Source organism: Lepisosteus platostomus, chromosome 5 (assembly GCF_059453375.1).
Source record: "Lepisosteus platostomus isolate fLepPlt1 chromosome 5, fLepPlt1.hap1, whole genome shotgun sequence".
Lineage (NCBI taxonomy): Eukaryota > Metazoa > Chordata > Actinopteri > Semionotiformes > Lepisosteidae > Lepisosteus > Lepisosteus platostomus.
Window position 1 is genome coordinate 39,470,294 of NC_142615.1, and position 16,878 is coordinate 39,487,171.

The 16,878-nt window shown below is 52.6% G+C and overlaps 3 non-coding genes and 12 pseudogenes across 3 annotated transcripts; all 15 read left to right on the forward strand.

Annotated features, from left to right (window-relative positions):
- Positions 1-156: 156 nt before the first annotated feature.
- Positions 157-275, forward strand: LOC148666396 (5S ribosomal RNA; annotated as a pseudogene).
- Positions 276-812: 537 nt separating this feature from the next.
- LOC148666397 (5S ribosomal RNA) lies at positions 813-931 on the forward strand (annotated as a pseudogene).
- Positions 932-1,468: 537 nt separating this feature from the next.
- Positions 1,469-1,587, forward strand: LOC148666398 (5S ribosomal RNA; annotated as a pseudogene).
- A 537-nt stretch (positions 1,588-2,124) lies between these two features.
- LOC148666399 (5S ribosomal RNA) lies at positions 2,125-2,243 on the forward strand (annotated as a pseudogene).
- A 536-nt stretch (positions 2,244-2,779) lies between these two features.
- LOC148666400 (5S ribosomal RNA) lies at positions 2,780-2,898 on the forward strand. Its single transcript, XR_015938556.1, has one exon. It is a non-coding gene; the product is annotated as a 5S ribosomal RNA (ribosomal RNA).
- Positions 2,899-3,435: 537 nt separating this feature from the next.
- LOC148666401 (5S ribosomal RNA) lies at positions 3,436-3,554 on the forward strand (annotated as a pseudogene).
- A 537-nt stretch (positions 3,555-4,091) lies between these two features.
- LOC148666402 (5S ribosomal RNA) lies at positions 4,092-4,200 on the forward strand (annotated as a pseudogene).
- A 537-nt stretch (positions 4,201-4,737) lies between these two features.
- On the forward strand, positions 4,738-4,856 carry LOC148666403 (5S ribosomal RNA). Its single transcript, XR_015937301.1, has one exon. It is a non-coding gene; the product is annotated as a 5S ribosomal RNA (ribosomal RNA).
- A 535-nt stretch (positions 4,857-5,391) lies between these two features.
- LOC148666404 (5S ribosomal RNA) lies at positions 5,392-5,510 on the forward strand (annotated as a pseudogene).
- A 536-nt stretch (positions 5,511-6,046) lies between these two features.
- On the forward strand, positions 6,047-6,165 carry LOC148666405 (5S ribosomal RNA). Its single transcript, XR_015938557.1, has one exon. It is a non-coding gene; the product is annotated as a 5S ribosomal RNA (ribosomal RNA).
- Positions 6,166-6,702: 537 nt separating this feature from the next.
- Positions 6,703-6,821, forward strand: LOC148666406 (5S ribosomal RNA; annotated as a pseudogene).
- Positions 6,822-7,358: 537 nt separating this feature from the next.
- On the forward strand, positions 7,359-7,467 carry LOC148666407 (5S ribosomal RNA; annotated as a pseudogene).
- Positions 7,468-8,004: 537 nt separating this feature from the next.
- Positions 8,005-8,123, forward strand: LOC148666408 (5S ribosomal RNA; annotated as a pseudogene).
- A 534-nt stretch (positions 8,124-8,657) lies between these two features.
- On the forward strand, positions 8,658-8,776 carry LOC148666409 (5S ribosomal RNA; annotated as a pseudogene).
- Positions 8,777-9,313: 537 nt separating this feature from the next.
- LOC148666410 (5S ribosomal RNA) lies at positions 9,314-9,432 on the forward strand (annotated as a pseudogene).
- Positions 9,433-16,878: the final 7,446 nt, after the last annotated feature.

A 16,878-nucleotide genomic window follows, 5' to 3' on the forward strand; every position in this document is an offset into this window, starting at 1 on the left:
AAGAGTGAAAGGCTGAAGTGAAATAGAGCGGGGACGAAGGCAGTGAAGAGAGAGAACGTGGGTAGAAGAGAAAAACGCAAGGGAAAAAAAGCAGCGTCGAAAAGAGGTGACAGAGCTGTCCTCTCAATAAGAAGGGTGCCAGCGAGCCTTGCTCTCGCTTACGGCCACACCCCCTTGAGCACGCCTGATCTTGTCTGATCTCGGAAGCTAAACAGGGATGGGCCTGGTTAGTACTTGGATGGGAGACCGCCTGGGAATACCAGGTGCTGTAAGCTTTTAAGCGCAGGAGGCGCCCTATCCCCGCTCGCTCGCTCATTCCCCTGTACACACGTGCAGTGCGGCTTGTCCGTCGGTTTATTTGTCAGCTTTGGCGAGACACGGGTGCTTGTGTATTAGCGTGAGCGTTTTTTATTCTGATCATGAACAGTTTAACAAGTCCGCAAAGGATCGAGGAAAGGTTTATCGCCAGCTGAAAAGAGACACAGCGCTTCGGCTGTGGAGACTTGTTCGGCTGGCGTTCGGAGAGTCGCGTTTTTCAGAATTGTATTGAGATCGTTTTCCACAGAGCTCAGATGTCAAAGCACAGCAGCAGCTCTCCACAGCGATCCTCTATAGCGCCCTTTCTCCCGCAGCTCCGTCCTCATTGGAAGGAAGCAAGAGTGAAAGGCTGAAGTGAAATAGAGCGGGGACGAAGGCAGTGAAGAGAGAGAACGTGGGAAGAAGAGAAAAACGCAAGGGAAAAAAAGCAGCGTCGTAAAAGAGGTGACGGAGCTGTCCTCTCAATAAGAAGGGTGCCAGCGAGCTTTGCTCTCGCTTACGGCCACACCCCCTTGAGCACGCCTGATCTCGTCTGATCTCGGAAGCTAAACAGGGATGGGCCTGGTTAGTACTTGGATGGGAGACCGCCTGGGAATACCAGGTGCTCTAAGCTTTTAAGCGCAGGAGGCGCCCTATCCCCGCTCGCTCGCTCATTCCCCTGTTCACACGTGCAGTGCGGCTTGTCCGTCTGTTTATTTGTCAGCTTTGGCGAGACACGGGTGCTTGTGTATTAGCGTGAGCGTTTTTTATTCTGATCATGAACAGTTTAACAAGTCCGCAAAGGATCGAGGAAAGGTTTATCGCCAGCTGAAAAGAGACACAGCGCTTCGGCTGTGGAGACTTGTTCGGCTGGCGTTCAGAGAGTCGCGTTTTTCAGAATTGTATTGAGTTCGTTTTCCACAGAGCTCAGATGTCAAAGCACAGCAGCAGCTCTCCACAGCGATCCTCTATAGCGCCCTTTCTCCCGCAGCTCCGTCCTCATTGGAAGGAAGCAAGAGTGAAAGGCTGAAGTGAAATAGAGCGGGGACGAAGGCAGTGAAGAGAGAGAACGTGGGAAGAAGAGAAAAACGCAAGGGAAAAAAAGCAGCGTCGTAAAAGAGGTGACGGAGCTGTCCTCTCAATAAGAACGGTGCCAGCGAGCCTTGCTCGTGCTTACGGCCACACCCACTTGAGCACGCCTGATCTTGTCTGATCTCGGAAGCTAAACAGGGATGGGCCTGGTTAGTACTTGGATGGGAGACCGCCTGGGAATACCAGGTGCTGTGAGCTTTTAAGCGCAGGAGGCGCCCTATCCCCGCTCGCTCGCTCATTCCCCTGTTCACACGTGCAGTGCGGCTTGTCCGTCTGTTTATTTGTCAGCTTTGGCGAGACACGGGTGCTTGTGTATTAGCGTGAGCGTTTTTTATTCTGATCAGGAACAGTTTTACAAGTCCGCAAAGGATCGAGGAAAGTTTTATCGCCAGCTGAAAAGAGACACAGCGCTTCGGCTGTGGAGACTTGTTCGGCTGGCGTTCGGAGAGTCGCGTTTTTCAGAATTGTATTGAGATCGTTTTCCACAGAGCTCAGATGTCAAAGCACAGCAGCAGCTCTCCACGGCGATCCTCTATAGCGCCCTTTCTCCCGCAGCTCCGTCCTCATTGGAAGGAAGCAAGAGTGAAAGGCTGAAGTGAAATAGAGCGGGGACGAAGGCAGTGAAGAGAGAGAGAACGTGGGAAGAAGAGAAAAACGCAAGGGAAAAAAAGCAGTCGTAAAAGAGGTGACGGAGCTGTCCTCTCAATAAGAAGGGTGCCAGCGAGCCTTGCTCTCGCTTATGGCTACACCCCCTTGAGCACGCCTGATCTCGTCTGACCTCGGAAGCTAAACAGGGATGGGCCTGGTTAGTACTTGGATGGGAGACCGCCTGGGAATACCAGGTCCTGTAAGCTTTTAAGCGCAGGAGGCGCCCTATCCCCGCTCGCTCGCTCATTCCCCTGTTCACACGTGCAGTGCGGCTTGTCCGTCTGTTTATTTGTCAGCTTTGGCGAGACACGGGTGCTTGTGTATTAGCGTGAGCGTTTTTTATTCTGATCAGGAACAGTTTTACAAGTCCGCAAAGGATCGAGGAAAGGTTTATCGCCAGCTGAAAAGAGACACAGCGCTTCGGCTGTGGAGAATTGTTCGGCTGGCGTTCGGAGAGTCGCGTTTTTCAGAATTGTATTGAGATCGTTTCCCACAGAGCTCAGATGTCAAAGCACAGCAGCAGCTCTCCACAGCGATCCTCTATAGCGCCCTTTCTCCCGCAGCCCTGTCCTCATTGGAAGGAAGCAAGAGTGAAAGGCTGAAGTGAAATAGAGCGGGGACGAAGGCAGTGAAGAGAGAGAACGTGGAAAGAAGAGAAAAACACAAGGGAAAAAAGCAGCATCGTAAAAGAGGTGACGGAGCTGTCCTCTCAATAAGAAGGGTGCCAGCAAGCCTTGGTCTCGCTTACGGCCACACCCCCTTGATCACGCCTGATCTCGTCTGATCTTGGAAGCTAAACAGGGATGGGCCTGGTTAGTACTTGGATGGGAGACCGCCTGGGAATACCAGGTGCTGTAAGCTTTTAAGCGCAGGAGGCGCCCTATCCCCGCTCGCTCGCTCATTCCCCTGTTTACACGTGCAGTGCGGCTTGTCCGTCTGTTTATTTGTCAGCTTAGGCGAGACACGGGTGCTTGTGTATTAGCGTGAGCGTTTTTTATTCTGATCATGAACAGTTTAACAAGTCCGCAAAGGATCGAGGAAAGGTTTATCGCCAGCTGAAAAGAGACACAGCGCTTCGGCTGTGGAGACTTGTTCGGCTGGCGTTCGGAGAGTCGCGTTTTTCAGAATTGTATTGAGATCGTTTTCCACAGAGCTCAGATGTCAAAGCACAGCAGCAGCTCTCCACAGCGATCCTCTATAGGGCCCTTTCTCCCGCAGCTCCGTCCTCATTGGAAGGAAGCAAGAGTGAAAGGCTGAAGTGAAATAGAGCGGGGACGAAGGCAGTGAAGAGAGAGAACGTGGGAAGAAGAGAAAAACGCAAGGGAAAAAAAGCAGCGTCGTAAAAGAGGTGACGGAGCTGTCCTCTCAATAAGAACGGTGCCAGCGAGCCTTGCTCGCGCTTACGGCCACACCCCCTTGAGCACGCCTGATCTTGTCTGATCTTGGAAGCTAAACAGGGATGGGCCTGGTTAGTACTTGGATGGGAGACCGCCTGGGAATACCAGGTGCTGTAAGCTTTTAAGCGCAGGAGGCGCCCTATCCCCGCTCGCTTGCTCATTCCCCTGTTCACACGTGCAGTGCGGCTTGTCCGTCTGTTTATTTGTCAGCTTTGGCGAGACACGGGTGCTTGTGTATTAGCGTGAGCGTTTTTTATTCTGATCATGAACAGTTTAACAAGTCCGCAAAGGATCGAGGAAAGGTTTATCGCCAGCTGAAAAGAGACACAGCGCTTCGGCTGTGGAGACTTGTTCGGCTGGCGTTCGGAGAGTCGCGTTTTTCAGAATTGTATTGAGATCGTTTTCCACAGAGCTCAGATGTCAAAGCACAGCAGCAGCTTTCCACAGCGATCCTCTATAGCGCCCTTTCTCCCGCAGCTCCGTCCTCATTGGAAGGAAGCAAGAGTGAAAGGCTGAAGTGAAATAGAGCGGGGACGAAGGCAGTGAAGAGAGAGAACGTGGGAAGAAGAGAAAAACGCAAGGGAAAAAAAGCAGCGTCGTAAAAGAGGTGACGGAGCTGTCCTCTCAATACGAAGGGTGCCAGCGAGCCTTGCTCTTGCTTATGGCCACACCCCCTTGAGCACGCCTGATCTCGGAAGCTAAACAGGGATGGGCCTTGTTAGTACTTGGATGGGAGACCGCCTGGGAATACCAGGTGCTGTAAGCTTTTAAGCGCAGGAGGCGCCCTATCCCCGCTCGCTCGCTCATTCCCCTGTTCACACGTGCAGTGCGGCTTGTCCGTCTGTTTATTTGTCAGCTTTGGCGAGACACGGGTGCTTGTGTATTAGCGTGAGCGTTTTTTATTCTGATCAGGAACAGTTTTACAAGTCCGCAAAGGATCGAGGAAAGTTTTATCGCCAGCTGAAAAGAGACACAGCGCTTCGGCTGTGGAGACTTGTTCGGCTGGCGTTCGGAGAGTCGCGTTTTTCAGAATTGTATTGAGATCGTTTTCCACAGAGCTCAGATGTCAAAGCACAGCAGCAGCTCTCCACGGCGATCCTCTATAGCGCCCTTTCTCCCGCAGCTCCGTCCTCATTGGAAGGAAGCAAGAGTGAAAGGCTGAAGTGAAATAGAGCGGGGACGAAGGCAGTGAAGAGAGAGAACGTGGGAAGAAGAGAAAAACGCAAGGGAAAAAAAGCAGCGTCGTAAAAGAGGTGACGGAGCTGTCCTCTCAATAAGAAGGGTGCCAGCGAGCCTTGCTCTCGCTTACGGCCACACCCCCTTGAGCACGCCTGATCTCGTCTGATCTCGGAAGCTAAACAGGGATGGGCCTGGTTAGTACTTGGATGGGAGACCGCCTGGGAATACCAGGTGCTGTAAGCTTTTAAGCGCAGGAGGCGCCCTATCCCCGCTCGCTCGCTCATTCCCCTGTTCACACGTGCAGTGCGGCTTGTCCATCTGTTTATTTGTCAGCTTTGGCGAGACACGGGTGCTTGTGTATTAGCGTGAGCGTTTTTTATTCTGATCAGGAACAGTTTTACAAGTCCGCAAAGGATCGAGGAAAGGTTTATCGCCAGCTGAAAAGAGACACAGCGCTTCGGCTGTGGAGACTTGTTCGGCTGGCGTTCGGAGAGTCGCGTTTTTCAGAATTGTATTGAGATCGTTTCCCACAGAGCTCAGATGTCAAAGCACAGCAGCAGCTCTCCACGGCGATCCTCTATAGCGCCCTTTCTCCCGCAGCTCCGTCCTCATTGGAAGGAAGCAAGAGTGAAAGGCTGAAGTGAAATAGAGCGGGGACGAAGGCAGTGAAGAGAGAGAACGTGGGAAGAAGAGAAAAACGCAAGGGAAAAAAAGCAGTCGTAAAAGAGGTGACGGAGCTGTCCTCTCAATAAGAAGGGTGCCAGCGAGCCTTGCTCTCGCTTATGGCTACACCCCCTTGAGCACGCCTGATCTCGTCTGACCTCGGAAGCTAAACAGGGATGGGCCTGGTTAGTACTTGGATGGGAGACCGCCTGGGAATACCAGGTCCTGTAAGCTTTTAAGCGCAGGAGGCGCCCTATCCCCGCTCGCTCGCTCATTCCCCTGTTCACACGTGCAGTGCGGCTTGTCCGTCTGTTTATTTGTCAGCTTTGGCGAGACACGGGTGCTTGTGTATTAGCGTGAGCGTTTTTTATTCTGATCAGGAACAGTTTTACAAGTCCGCAAAGGATCGAGGAAAGGTTTATCGCCAGCTGAAAAGAGACACAGCGCTTCGGCTGTGGAGACTTGTTCGGCTGGCGTTCGGAGAGTCGCGTTTTTCAGAATTGTATTGAGATCGTTTCCCACAGAGCTCAGATGTCAAAGCACAGCAGCAGCTCTCCACAGCGATCCTCTATAGCGCCCTTTCTCCCGCAGCCCTGTCCTCATTGGAAGGAAGCAAGAGTGAAAGGCTGAAGTGAAATAGAGCGGGGACGAAGGCAGTGAAGAGAGAGAACGTGGAAAGAAGAGAAAAACACAAGGGAAAAAAGCAGCATCGTAAAAGAGGTGACGGAGCTGTCCTCTCAATAAGAAGGGTGCCAGCAAGCCTTGGTCTCGCTTACGGCCACACCCCCTTGATCACGCCTGATCTCGTCTGATCTTGGAAGCTAAACAGGGATGGGCCTGGTTAGTACTTGGATGGGAGACCGCCTGGGAATACCAGGTGCTGTAAGCTTTTAAGCGCAGGAGGCGCCCTATCCCCGCTCGCTCGCTCATTCCCCTGTTTACACGTGCAGTGCGGCTTGTCCGTCTGTTTATTTGTCAGCTTAGGCGAGACACGGGTGCTTGTGTATTAGCGTGAGCGTTTTTTATTCTGATCATGAACAGTTTAACAAGTCCGCAAAGGATCGAGGAAAGGTTTATCGCCAGCTGAAAAGAGACACAGCGCTTCGGCTGTGGAGACTTGTTCGGCTGGCGTTCGGAGAGTCGCGTTTTTCAGAATTGTATTGAGATCGTTTTCCACAGAGCTCAGATGTCAAAGCACAGCAGCAGCTCTCCACAGCGATCCTCTATAGGGCCCTTTCTCCCGCAGCTCCGTCCTCATTGGAAGGAAGCAAGAGTGAAAAGCTGAAGTGAAATAGAGCGGGGACGAAGGCAGTGAAGAGAGAGAACGTGGGAAGAAGAGAAAAACGCAAGGGAAAAAAAGCAGCGTCGTAAAAGAGGTGACGGAGCTGTCCTCTCAATAAGAACGGTGCCAGCGAGCCTTGCTCGCGCTTACGGCCACACCCCCTTGAGCACGCCTGATCTTGTCTGATCTTGGAAGCTAAACAGGGATGGGCCTGGTTAGTACTTGGATGGGAGACCGCCTGGGAATACCAGGTGCTGTAAGCTTTTAAGCGCAGGAGGCGCCCTATCCCCGCTCGCTCGCTCATTCCCCTGTTCACACGTGCAGTGCGGCTTGTCCGTCTGTTTATTTGTCAGCTTTGGCGAGACACGGGTGCTTGTGTATTAGCGTGAGCGTTTTTTATTCTGATCATGAACAGTTTAACAAGTCCGCAAAGGATCGAGGAAAGGTTTATCGCCAGCTGAAAAGAGACACAGCGCTTCGGCTGTGGAGACTTGTTCGGCTGGCGTTCGGAGAGTCGCGTTTTTCAGAATTGTATTGAGATCGTTTTCCACAGAGCTCAGATGTCAAAGCACAGCAGCAGCTTTCCACAGCGATCCTCTATAGCGCCCTTTCTCCCGCAGCTCCGTCCTCATTGGAAGGAAGCAAGAGTGAAAGGCTGAAGTGAAATAGAGCGGGGACGAAGGCAGTGAAGAGAGAGAACGTGGGAAGAAGAGAAAAACGCAAGGGAAAAAAAGCAGCGTCGTAAAAGAGGTGACGGAGCTGTCCTCTCAATACGAAGGGTGCCAGCGAGCCTTGCTCTTGCTTATGGCCACACCCCCTTGAGCACGCCTGATCTCGGAAGCTAAACAGGGATGGGCCTTGTTAGTACTTGGATGGGAGACCGCCTGGGAATACCAGGTGCTGTAAGCTTTTAAGCGCAGGAGGCGCCCTATCCCCGCTCGCTCGCTCATTCCCCTGTTCACACGTGCAGTGCGGCTTGTCCGTCTGTTTATTTGTCAGCTTTGGCGAGACACGGGTGCTTGTGTATTAGCGTGAGCGTTTTTTATTCTGATCAGGAACAGTTTTACAAGTCCGCAAAGGATCGAGGAAAGTTTTATCGCCAGCTGAAAAGAGACACAGCGCTTCGGCTGTGGAGACTTGTTCGGCTGGCGTTCGGAGAGTCGCGTTTTTCAGAATTGTATTGAGATCGTTTTCCACAGAGCTCAGATGTCAAAGCACAGCAGCAGCTCTCCACGGCGATCCTCTATAGCGCCCTTTCTCCCGCAGCTCCGTCCTCATTGGAAGGAAGCAAGAGTGAAAGGCTGAAGTGAAATAGAGCGGGGACGAAGGCAGTGAAGAGAGAGAACGTGGGAAGAAGAGAAAAACGCAAGGGAAAAAAAGCAGCGTCGTAAAAGAGGTGACGGAGCTGTCCTCTCAATAAGAAGGGTGCCAGCGAGCCTTGCTCTTGCTTACGGCCACACACCCTTGAGCACGCCTGATCTTGTCTGATCTCGGAAGCTAAACAGGGATGGGCCTGGTTAGTACTTGGATGGGAGACCGCCTGGGAATACCAGGTGCTGTAAGCTTTTAAGCGCAGGAGGCGCCCTATCCCCGCTCGCTCGCTCATTCCCCTGTTCACACGTGCAGTGCGGCTTGTCCGTCTGTTTATTTGTCAGCTTTGGCGAGACACGGGTGCTTGTGTATTAGCGTGAGCGTTTTTTATTCTGATCAGGAACAGTTTTACAAGTCCGCAAAGGATCGAGGAAAGGTTTATCGCCAGCTGAAAAGAGACACAGCGCTTCGGCTGTGGAGACTTGTTCGGCTGGCGTTCGGAGAGTCGCGTTTTTCAGAATTGTATTGAGATCGTTTCCCACAGAGCTCAGATGTCAAAGCACAGCAGCAGCTCTCCACAGCGATCCTCTATAGCGCCCTTTCTCCCGCAGCCCTGTCCTCATTGGAAGGAAGCAAGAGTGAAAGGCTGAAGTGAAATAGAGCGGGGACGAAGGCAGTGAAGAGAGAGAACGTGGAAAGAAGAAAAAAAAAAGGGAAAAAAGCAGCATCGTAAAAGAGGTGACGGAGCTGTCCTCTCAATAAGAAGGGTGCCAGCGAGCCTTGGTCTCGCTTACGGCCACACCCCCTTGAGCACGCCTGATCTCGTCTGATCTCGGAAGCTAAACAGGGATGGGCCTGGTTAGTACTTGGATAAGAGACCGCCTGGGAATACCAGGTGCTGTAAGCTTTTAAGCGCAGGAGGCGCCCTATCCCCGCTCGCTCGCTCATTCCCCTGTTCACACGTGCAGTGCGGCTTGTCCGTCTGTTTATTTGTCAGCTTTGGCGAGACACGGGTGCTTGTGTATTAGCGTGAGCGTTTTTTATTCTGATCAGGAACAGTTTTACAAGTCCGCAAAGGATCGAGGAAAGGTTTATCGCCAGCTGAAAAGAGACACAGCGCTTCGGCTGTGGAGACTTGTTCGGCTGGCGTTCGGAGATTCGCGTTTTTCAGAATTGTATTGAGATCGTTTTCAACAGAGCTCAGATGTCAAAACACAGCAGCAGCTCTCCACAGCGATCCTCTATAGGGCCCTTTCTCCCGCAGCTCCGTCCTCATTGGAAGGAAGCAAGAGTGAAAGGCTGAAGTGAAATAGAGCGGGGACGAAGGCAGTGAAGAGAGAGAACGTGGGAAGAAGAGAAAAACGCAAGGGAAAAAAAGCAGCGTCGTAAAAGAGGCGACGGAGCTGTCCTCTCAATAAGAAGGGAGCCAGCGAGCTTTGCTCTCCCTTATGGCCACACCCCCTTGAGCACGCCTGATCTTGTCTGATCTCGGAAGCTAAACAGGGATGGGCCTGGTTAGTACTTGGATGGGAGACCGCCTGGGAATACCAGGTGCTGTAAGCTTTTAAGCGCAGGAGGCGCCCTATCCCCGCTCGCTCGCTCATTCCCCTGTTCACACGTGCAGTGCGGCATGTCCGTCTGTTTATTTGTCAGCTTTGGCGAGACACGGGTGCTTGTGTATTAGCGTGAGCGTTTTTTATTCTGATCAGGAACAGTTTTACAAGTCCGCAAAAGATCGAGGAAAGGTTTATCGCCAGCTGAAAAGAGACACAGCGCTTCGGCTGTGGAGACTTTATTAATAAGGCCCCTCAGTAGTTGAGATCTCTGTTATACCCATCTAGAAACATGCAATCAGCATGTTATTGCTGAAGCAATAGTCACAACATTATTCCACACCTGGGTGAGATGCGGGTTATGATGACAGTCATGCTTTCTACACCTTATACTGAGCTCAGAAATGGACCAAGCGGACATCTCACGAGCAGATCCCTCCGCGTATAAGAAAGGCAACTTGTCTCAGCAAAAATACCACGGATTCACATCCAAAATATGATAAAAAGGCAAAAACCCCACACTTGGAATGCAAACGTACCCTAAAAAGGAAACACGGTCTTAAAACCAACTTGATTTTCCCCTGCAGAAACCTTTTTATGGACACACATCGCATCTATTACACATGTAGAACTAAATATAAAGATAAAACTTAATATAAGAAGTCATGACATATCACACATGACGAAGTCTGGTCCAGAATAAACAGTTTACACTGACCCACCTTAATTTACCCTGGTCACTCACTTCTATTAACTGTTTAACTGGGTAACAAATTAATATTTGTTTCAATTTGGGATCTACACCTGGGAGCCCTGAAATGTTGGCCAGAGGGGAGAAGCTGATATTCAGACGTGAGAATATATTAAAATAAAGGATCTGATGTTGTTTTTCACCTGTCTAATCAAAGCTTGTTCAAAAATTATCTGATTATAGGACACACGAGTTTATAATCATACTCATTCCACTTTTTAACCCCGTATATATGCACAATATGAAACGTATATACACTAAATCTCACGTGTGACTCCCATAATATACATTTCTTTACGAAAATTAGGAACACTTACTACAATTATCAACCCCCCATGACGAGGCAATATTTCATACCTTTGTTTCTTTGTGGGTTCAAAGTTCTGTCCTGTCGTTTCACACGTAATGTTTTGGTAGTTATCTCAATTTTCCTTTGCAATTATCTCCAAGATCATCATCAACTTTTTGTAAAACGCTATGCACAACTGATATTTAAAGAAAGTCCTGTACCAAAACGTCTTCGTAGGGAAAGACAACTTTTTTTCCTTACGTTAGTCGCTACACGGTTACTCAAAAAATCCATTCACCGCCTTTAAAAAAAAAGTTTCGTTTTTTATTGTGGTTCACTGACATTTCTGTCACAATTCTGAGGGACCCCAAATAAAATTCACTTGCCGGTATAAAGACGCCGGCGAGGATAAGACAGGTATCGAGCCACCTGCGTATCTAGCGGACGTTTAAAATAAAAAAAAATGGCGTGTAATGTTGCGAAGGGCTACTGTTTTTTTTATAGTTTGTCGATTGTAAGGGACGTGGGCCGCGACAGAAATACTGGACGGGGTGGGAAAAGGTTTATTGATGGTTTATTGTACCGCAACGGTCACAATTGACTCACCAGCAAAGATGGCGCCGAGGCCACATCGGCTCCCTCCCGCCCTGCCTCGCACCGAAGCTCGAGCTGCGGAGCGCGATGCCAAACCGCCGGTCCACGGGCGCGGGCGCCGGACATAGACGTCATAAACCCTTCCGAGGCGCAGGAATTATAGATCACTGTAGTTTCTTCTGGACCCGGGTTAGGGACAGTGTGCCCTCCGTGAGAGTCTTCTGAGGAAGCCAGTGTCTCATGGGTGTCCAGGCTTGGTACCATCTGTCCATCACAGGACACACAGACACACACACTCACACACCCTGGACAGGACACCAGTCCATCACAGGACACACACACACTCACTCACACACCCTGGACAGGACACCAGTCCATCACAGGACATACACACACCCTAGATAGGACACCAGTCCATCACAGGACACACACACACTCACACACCCTGGACAGGACACCAGTCACTCACAGGACACACACACACACACACACTCACACACACCCTGAACAGGACACCAGTCCCTCATAGGACACACACACACACAACCTGGATAGGACACCAGTCCCTCACAGGACACTCAGACACACACACTCACACACCCTGGACAGGAACCAGTCCATCACATGACAAACACACACTCACTCACACACCCTGGACAGGACAGCACTCCATCATAGGACACACACACACCAGGGCCAGTTTTCCCAGAAGCCAATTAGCCCAAAAGCCTGTCTTTGGACCCGAAGAACACAGGGAGAACATGCAGACTCCACACAGACAGTCCCCCCCCCCCCGGGTCCAGACCTGAGCCCGGAGCCCCGCCGCGCTGAAACCCTCCGTACAGACGGCCGCACACAGCTCCGTTGTTCCCGATTCCCGAGGTGATCTGTTAAAAGAAGCCGGTGTGTTGCCTCCAGGTGACATTTCCTACTGGAGTCAGGACAGGAGGCTCTTCTGTACACAGAAGGGGGTGGGGGTGGGGAACAAGCCGCACAGCCCTGTGGTTGAAGCCGATACCCCGGCTTCTCTCCAGACACAGCTGGGTGAGCTCCTCCAGTCAGTACAGGGGGCTCTACTGTACACAGAGGGTGGCGGGGGGGTGGAACAACTCCTTTGTTCGGGGCCTTGGGGCATTCTTGTTGTGAAAGGCGCTATATAAAAAAACTGAATTGAAATTGAATCTTACAGGTTTGGGTTTTTCAGAGATCTTGTCAGAGATCTTGTCTGACGTGCCCGTTTCAAAAACGTAACGACACTCCTCACGTCCGAGCGCCGCCGGTCTGTGACGTAACGTATCCTTACACAACCATGACGGTTTCATCATGGACAGCACGAAAGCCCGAAAAGTGGTTGACGTTTTAATTTGGCAACGCCACGATGGATCCCAGTTTTTTTTTTTATTTTGGGGGCCAAAGAGGACAAAAAAAGGAAACGTCCGGAGGTGGATCGATGGTCATCTCTGCGGTTGTTCTGATGTTCTGGAAAAAACAAAACAAAAAAAAAAACGGCTCGCTTGCCCGGTCGTGTAGTGTTTCCACACCCCACGCAAATCAACTTCTCTTCGCCCCCGGGGGCTCGTCGCCCGCCGCACCCCTCTCACGTGATAGGGGCTTCCCCCGGCTGTGACGTACTTACCCTACCCCCTTTCCGCCAACGTCATACCGAAGGTCGCGCTTTGGGCCGCGGCGATGTTGACGGACTGTCTTGTAGCGTGAGAAGGGTTTAAATTTCGACTTAAGGAGTTGGCCATCGTTATATTTCGCGAGGTATCATACGGGGGGAAAAAGAACATTTATATTTATCAACCTACTAGTAATACTGGGTGGATGTCATGTTCCCCAAAGTTCAGTGCCTCTCTCTAATAAAGTAGAAACGCGACATTAAACTCCGTTCGAAACGGGAGAAATCACCAGGACACGATACAACTGACGTCCGGAAAAGAAAAAAATAACTCCTATTCCCATGTGTAATGACCCCGTAGTGTTTTTCCCGGTGTGCGCTCATCTTTCGGAGACCCGTTTCGCTCTGGTGTTTTGCTGTTGGAATAAATGCCGAGGTGACCCTTCTGTGTGGAGTCTGCGTGTTCTCTCCAGCGGGTCGTTTCCTCCACCGCAGGGGCTGGTCGAACCGGGGTCTCCCAATCGTCACAGTAGTGTGTGTCGTTTTGGGTGGTGGTGGGGGGGTGCATCGGGGATACTGCGCCCCAAGGGGGTGACCTCTCACCTTACTCCGGACGAAGGGAGAAGACCTGTACCTTCACGAGTCCGGGTTGTGAAAACTTCTTCTGGCAGTTCAAAACGTTTCGAAGGGACTACAGCGCTACCCTGTTTTCCATTTGTATCGTGTATTATTAGACAGTCATAAGTATCTGTACTGATCACAGAGTCCCCCTCTCACTGCCAGGACTGAAGCCCAGTGCAGCACGAATAAGAATAATAATTAATAAGTCTGGACTCTCCACTCAGAGCTCCTCCCAGGTCAGGGGGATCCCCTCCAGCCCCCCCAGTATGCAGCCCCTACCTGGATGATGCTCCAGTCCGCTCAGCACACAGCAGCTCTCAGTGGGGAGGAGAGCAGAGGGATGGAGCCAGTTCAGAGTGGGGGGTGATAAGGAGGCCATGATGGGTCAAGACCAGGGGGGGAATCAGGCCAGGACACTGGGGTAACACCCCTACTCTTCTCCAGAAACACCCAGGGATTGTTAACGAGCACAGAGAGTCAGGACCTCGGTTTTACGTCTCATCCGAAGGACGGCGCCTGTTTACTATACCCGTCACTATACTGGGGCATCAGGACCCACACAGACTGCAGGGTGAGAGCGCCCCCTGCTGGCCCCACTCACACCTCTCCCAGCAGCAACCTTAGGGGGGGGGGGAGGGAAAAAACCAAAAGCTAAACAGATTTTTTTAAAAGAAAATTTATTGATGCTTAACAAAAGGTCATCAGTCCAGTCTGGGGCCCCTCAGCTTCAGTCCAGACCAGTCTGGGGCCCCTCAGCTTCAGTCCAGTCTTGGGCCCCTCAGCTTCAGTCCAGTGCAGTCTGGGGTCCCTCAGCTTCAGTCCAGACTGGGGTCCCTCAGCATCGGTCCAGCACAGTCTGGGGTCCCTCAGCTTCGGTCCAGCACAGACTGGGGTCCCTCAGCTTCGGTCCAGTCTGGGGTCCCTCAGCTTCGGTCCAGCACAGACTGGGATCCCTCAGCTTCGGTCCAGTCTGGGGTCCCTCAGCTTCGGTCCAGCACAGACTGGGGTCCCTCAGCTTCGGTCCAGACTGGGGTCCCTAAGCTTCGGTCCAGCACAGTCTGGGGTCCCTCAGCTTCGGTACAGCACAGCCTGAGGTCCCTCAGCTTTGGTCCAGTCCAGTCTGGGGCCTCTCAGCTCCAGTCTAGTCCAGTCTGGGGCCCCTCAGCTCCAGTCCAGTCCAGTCTGGTGTCCCTCAGCTCCAGTGCTGTCCAGTCTGGGGTCCCTCAGCTTCAGACCAGCACAGTCTGGGGTCCCTCAGCTTCGGTCCAGCACAGTCTGGTGTCCCTCAGCTTCGGCCCAGCACAGACTGGGGTCCCTCAGCTTCGGTCAAGCATAGACTGGGGTCCCTCAGCTTCGGTCCAGCACAGTCTGGGGTCCCTCAGCTTCAGTCCAGACTGGGGTCCCTCAGCTTCGGTCCAGCACAGTCTGGTGTCCCTCAGCTCCTGTCCAGTCCAGTCTGGGGTCCCTCAGCTTCGGTCCAGCACAGTCTGGGGTCCCTCAGCTTCAGTCCAGTCTGGTGTCTCTCAGCTCCGGTCCAGTCCAGTCTGGTGTCCCTAGGCTGCAGTCCAGTCGTCTGGTGTCCCTCAGCTCAGCTCTGGTCCAGTCCAATTCAGTCCAGTCCAGTCCAGTCCAGTCCAGATCTTAGCAGGCACAGAACCAGGAAAGGAACCTGGAAAGAATATTGTTATTGCAGGTGTGAGGGACACAGACACAGACGTCACCATGACATCAAACAGCAAGAGGAGACTCCTCCTTGAATCACAGACACGACCGGGCGGCGCCCCCCTGTCTCCTCACCTGCGCCTCCTCTTCCTCTTCTTGTCCTTCCCGGCAGCCTGCTCCTCCTCTCCCTCGCTCTTCCTCTCCTGAGCTACGGTCTCCGCCGCCTCCATCGGCTCGTCCTGATCTTCTGTCTCCACTGACACGCAGCTCAGGGACTTCAAAAAGATGCATCGGCGCTTCTGAAGCAGAGACAGGAGAGTCACGTTAAGAGTCGGACTGGACACTCCAGTACATGAACACTGCACTGAGAGAGAGAGGGGTTGATACAGACACACTGACTGGACACTCCAAGACATGAACACTGCACTGAGAGAGAGAGGGGTTCATACAGACACACTGACTGGACACTGGACAGGAGTAAAGAGAGGATCAGAGCATTACCCACCTTCTTTTTCTTCTGTCTCACAGGAGGTGGTGATTGGACCTCCTCCAGCTGGAGTCCGTGGAGGGAGAGAGGGGGCAGGAGAGGGACAGCACAGGGAGAGAAAGAGAGAGACAGGTGAGTCAAGTGTCCCAAGAGCACAGAGACTCTGCTGAGATCACACTCGCAGTGAGTGAGCCTGGGTGTAGCCCACTAATACTGACCCACTGGACACCACAGGACAGAGAGGAGGAGGAGGAGAGAGACACACTGAGGACAGAGAGGAGGAGGAGAGAGACACTGACAGACAGGGCTGAAAGAGAGAGAGACAGAGAGGCAGGGACAGGCAGACAGCAGGCTGAGAGAGACACTGAGAGACAGGGCTGAAAGAGAGAGAGACAATGAGACCCAGGGACAGACAAGACGGCAAAACTCCACCACAGACAGGACAGGGGGCAGGGTGGGACCAGCACTGACCTCCTTCCTCTCTCCTGCCGGTAGAGCTGTCTCCACCTCCTCTTCCTCCTGCAAGTCAAGAGACAGGCTGAGAGAGTGACGGGCTGGCGGGACATTGGCGAACAGAGCTGAAGGCAGAGAGCAGAGGAGACAGGCCCAGCTGGGACAACGCAGGACAGACAGAGAGACAGACAGGGAGACACACGGAGAGACACAGGGAGAGAGACCCAGCTGGGACAACGCAGGACAGACAGAGAGCAGGGAGAAACACGGAGAGACACAGGGAGACAGGCCCAGCTGGGACAACGCAGGACAGACAGAGAGCAGGGAGACACAAGGAGAGACACAGGGAGAGAGACCCATTTGGGATAACGCAGGACAGACAGAGAGCAGGGAGACACATGGAGAGAGAGAGGAGGGAGGGAGACACAGCTGGGACAACGCAGGACAGACAGAGAGACAGGCAGGGAGACACACGGAGAGACACAGGGAGAGAGACCCAGCTGGGACAACGCAGGACAGACAGAGAGCAGGGAGACATGGAGAAACTCAGACAGAAGGACAGAAAGACAGAAAGAGAGAAGTACAGACGGACAAAAAGACAGAGAAAAGGACAGATGGACTGATGGACAGAAAGGCAGAGAAAAGGACAGAAAGACAGATGGACAGAGAAAAGAACAGAAGGACAGAGGGACAGATGGACAGAGGGACAGATGGACTGAAGGATAGACGGACAGAAGGACAGACAGACGTACAGACGGACAGACGGACAGACTCTGCCCCACTTGCCTCGTCAGACATCTCAGCCTCTCTCCTTGCCCTCCGCACTGGGGAGCCCCAGGCGGGGCCTGGCGGGGCCGGGCGGGCGATGGGGGGCAGGACGGGCGGGGGCAGGGGCAGGGGCACCGCCCCGGGCAGCAGGGGGGGCTCGAGGGGCATGGCGGGGAGGAAGGGGGGGCGGTGGGGCGGGGCGGTCAGGGG